The following is a 4,724-nucleotide window of genomic DNA, read 5'->3' on the forward strand; positions in this document are numbered from 1 at the left end:
CTCCCTGCTTCTTTGCAGTCTCCACCCTGCTGCCAAACACGTTTTACTCCCCGAAGCTTCAAACCGGACCATCCTGCTGCCAGTGGTCCTCAAATTATAAGGAATTTGAGAGATGTGGATGGACGGGGGAAAAAGCCAAGATGGGCCTTAAAACAAACAAGTTTTACTCGCCGAAACTTCAAACCGGACCATCGTGCTGTCAGTGGTCCTCAAATTATAAGGAATTTGAAAGATGTGGATGGATGAGGGAAAAGCCAAGATGGGCCTTAAAACTGCTGTAAGATCACACAACTCTGTGCTCATTGTATTTTGTGTTTTGATGGAACTTGATTGTTTTATTGTGTTTGGTTGTGTTGCACTGTTTACATACCACATTGCGTCCTGCGTAGGGAAAATAAAGATAACCTCATTTCTAAACGCTGGTGCTGCACAATAAATTAAAAAAATATCAATATCATGATATTGCATATTGCAAAGACATGCAATATTTTTTAATAACATTGTATGCTTTTATCTGAACTTGACTAGTTCACCATCCAAAAGTTGATTATCAAATTTAATTCCAATTAATTAGCTAGGAATACTTTAGCTTGATAATTTCTCAGCATGTAATTTGTTCTTTAGATGGTAAAAATATATATTTTTTAGATACATGCTAAATATTGCAATATCTATATCATGTTATTTAACAACTATTTTGCATATCACATGTTTTTCCAATATCGTGGCTAGTATATCTGCCTCAAATAGGGTCCTTTAAAGCTGAGTAAACTGGCTAGAGTCCAAGGTTACCGGCTCAGCTTTTTGTGGGTTATTTTGACACATCACAAGCAGTTTTTATTTTAATATTCAGTAATGTAGTCCTTGAGCGAATCTGGACAATGCCCCGGTTGTACAGGCTCAGCCGGTTTTTGTAGTCACCTCAGGGATTCAAGGCATGTTTAGGTAAATTCCCAGTCCTTGTGTTTGCAACCCCTCTAATTGAGGTTGGTTGGCGTGACAATGTCTTCAGTTAGACAGACCAGTTTGTGTGACCGGCTGGGTCGGGGACTACGAATCCAGTTTGACACTGAGTAAAGGGTGTTTTCCGATTTTATGAAACCCCTACAAAATAGGACCACTTATGTACCACGCTTGCCGTATATCACACATTGCCAGGTGCCGACACTGAGCAAAATGAAAAAAAAACACCCTGCATGATGTAGTATTTATGGTTGCAGGATATACTGTACTTTTCACCTTGGCAATGAATGAGTCACAAATCCAAGGGTAATCATAATTAAGCAGGGTTTATGTTATGTTAGTAAAGTTTAATAGTATTAATCTCGGTGATTTGCGCTCCAGTAATTTTACGCTAATTTGGGTTTCATGCAGCTTCATACACACATCATCAATCGAGAGCGAGGTCCATGTTGCAACGTTTGTCACGATGCCTATCTTGCGTTTCAGTATAAAATGCTCTCACACTATCGCCACCTACCCTTACTGAATAGCTTTTCTTACAACTCTGACTTTATGCTCATTAAATACAATTTAATTTTCAATCTTTACACAGTGCACAAAATATAAATTTGACTGCCAAGCGAACCTGATTACTTTAGCATTGACAGTATCACAGTGGGAAAGGTTGTCAGTATGGTAGCTGAGACAATTCCGATTTTACATTTATGCGATTGAAGAGCATTTTCATTTCCTTTTAACTTTTGTGTCTCCAATAATTTTATAGATATTTACACTTTTCCTTATCATTCCTAACGCATCAGTGTCATTGCTTATTGATCATTTCATCAGAAGCTTTAATTGTTGCTGAGGGTGGTTGACTACAAAAGGACTACAATTTCCATTACTGTGTGACTTTGTGTTCAAATACAAGGGTGAAGCATTTTAAGGGAAAGCTAAGATAAATGATTTTTTTTATTCTTGTCAAGGAGTGGAAATATCTTCCCCAGTGTGACATCAATGTGCTCTTAAATTCCAGCCTGTCTACCCTTAATCAAAATCTCTATGACAATCATGTAGGTAAGTGCCTCAGGTGTATTGGAGGTTTCCATTTATTCGGATTTGTAAGAGAGCAAGATTATCACCAGTGGACTTCTTTTATTTTGTAACATCTTCAGGCCTTGATCTCGTCTGCGACTGAGATCAATCAACTGTGTATATCAGTGGTTCCCAAAGTGGGCGGTGCCGCCCCCCTGGGGGCGGTGGAAAGATCTGGGGGGGCGGTGAGGAAGAAAGGGGCGGTAGGGGGGCGGCAGTCGATTTGTACACAACACGCCGCTCTGGCCCAGTCAGATCCGACAGCATAGACTACAAAAGCAAAAGCTCAGGTTTGTAATTTCAAGCTTGTAATGTTCAGAATTTTATCTTATAATAAAAACCGCATTCTGGCGGTCAACATCATCTTGAGTTCAAGTCAACATGAAATTGGGGACTCGCCAGAACGCGCCGTGTTGTGTTGTGTTGAGCTGGTTAGGGCAGTGGTCCCCAACCACCGGGCCGCGGACCGGTACCGGTCCGTGGGTCACTTGGTACCGGGCCGCCAAGCCGCACAGAATTATTTTTTTTATCGACGATCAATTAATTCAGGTCAAGACACTCGTCCCGGTCACGTGACATGTTTCCCCAGTCGAGCCCGCAAAGCTAATATGTGGCGACAGGCTAACTAACCAGGCAGTGAAGCATTCAAAACTGCTTCAACACATGGAGACCAAGCATCCTGCAATAAAAGACAAACCTTAAATCACTTCGGGTGTCATTGTCTCCGATTACGTCGAGATGGGACCGGCTCGTTTCTGAGAAACAAACTCAGTGCTCCCACTAATTCAACGTATTGGTAATGATATTATAAATGTATTATTTATTTATTTATATAAATGTATTATTTATTTATATAAATGCCTTGGGGGGGGGGGCGCTAGGAATTCACTGGGGAGCCAAAGGGGGCGCCAGCCTGCAAAAGTTTGGGAACCACTGGTGTATATGAACAAGTATTATTTCTTCATGTCAACTACTGTTCTTACAGTGAAAACATGTAAATTGAACTTTGAGAGCCAGCCAGTATAAATATTTTTAATTTACTGTATGCTTTGTGAATTCATTTGACAATCTAGAGAACGGTTATTCCCAACTGTTGTCACCCTCTACTATGTATTTTTCTGGCACACCACAAAGCTGACCACACGCATGCAGGCCGACAAGGAAAGAGTGAGTGAAATTTTGAAATGGAATTGTGTTACTTTTCTCAGAAATTGAACAGGTATTTGTTTGGTCTTAAGCAGGGGTGGGTCATTTATTTTGCAAAGGGAGTGTGACGGCGCCAGGATTTTTCCTCTTCTGGAGATGTAGACTTGACTGAAAATGTTACAATATCAAATAAAATGCTGCTGGTGTTTAACTGAGGCTACCAAGGGCCAAGTCAACATGCTGACCTCACCTTTAAGTTTTTATTTAGGGAAAGCATAATGTCTTGTTTTGATGAATTGCTATGTGTCTATTGTTCTAATTAGGAAATACAGATTTTGAACAAAATTCATAGCGGTCATTGAAATTGCATGTTTACACTTTAATTACACATTATTTTTGTGCACCAATCACCAACTCAGAATAGGCGTTCCTAGTCCGTACTCCCAAATGGTACATAAATAAGTGGGAAGGATATTTTTGACAATGTACAAGATGGTACTGTCAGTGGAGCCTTCCTTTATAACTCTATGATATCCCCTCACTAGGGGACATCAACACGATTAAATTTCCGATTGGTCTGAAGGGAGGAGTCACGTTGTCACAGTCAAGCAGAGACACCCGAAAGAAAACCATTTGAGTTATATTCGACCCCTATCCATCCGTCCGTCCATCCATCCGTCCATCCATCCATCCATCCATCCATCCATCCATCCATCCATCCATCCATCCATCCATCCATCCATCCATCCATCCATCCATCCATCCATCTATCCATCCATCCATCCATCCATCCATCCATCCATCCATCCATCCATCCATCCATCCATCCATCCATCCATCCATCCATTTTCTGTACCGCTTTGTCCCCATGGGGGTCGCAGGCGTGCTGGAGCCTATTATAGCGGTCATCGGGCAGTAGGCGGGGGACACCCTGAACCGGTTGATTCGACCTCTATTTCTTTAAAAAAAAAAGAAACTGTCTCTCGAAGAGACAAAGAAGGGCTGCTTATAGGTTACTGCTCGAGGCTGTGTTATTGAAATGTTTTGGCCTGCAATGTTCATTTTATGATCACAAATTGATTGCAAGCAAGCTTCTAATTAATTTCCATAAACTCCACTGTTTGAGTTTTGTTTTTAATAATTAGGAAGATAAGAACTTCTGACAAACATTAAGGTTATATATGTTGCAAGAATGTGGGTGCGAGTAGAGCAGTGGTTCTTAACCTTGTTGGTGGTAACAAACCCCACCAGTTTTATATGCGCATTCACTGAACCCTTCTTCAGTGAAAATCTTTTTTTTTTTTTTTTCAAATTCTAGACATAGATATGTTTTTTACACAAAATGAGCCATGCATGAAAACCACCTTGTTCAAAGAACAAAACCACCACAATGCATGAACTCACAACAAATTACATCGCTGCAAATCAGTAGGGAAATATCCGTTGAGAAACTTTGCAAGCTCATCTAAGTGCGTGGCAATTGTTTGCTTCAGTTCTGTGGATGCCGAAATATCTTCGATCGTACACCGTTGTCCAGAAGA

The sequence above is a fragment of the Syngnathus acus genome, chromosome 13 (genome assembly GCF_901709675.1).
Source record: "Syngnathus acus chromosome 13, fSynAcu1.2, whole genome shotgun sequence".
In the NCBI taxonomy this organism is placed as follows: Eukaryota; Metazoa; Chordata; class Actinopteri; order Syngnathiformes; family Syngnathidae; genus Syngnathus; species Syngnathus acus.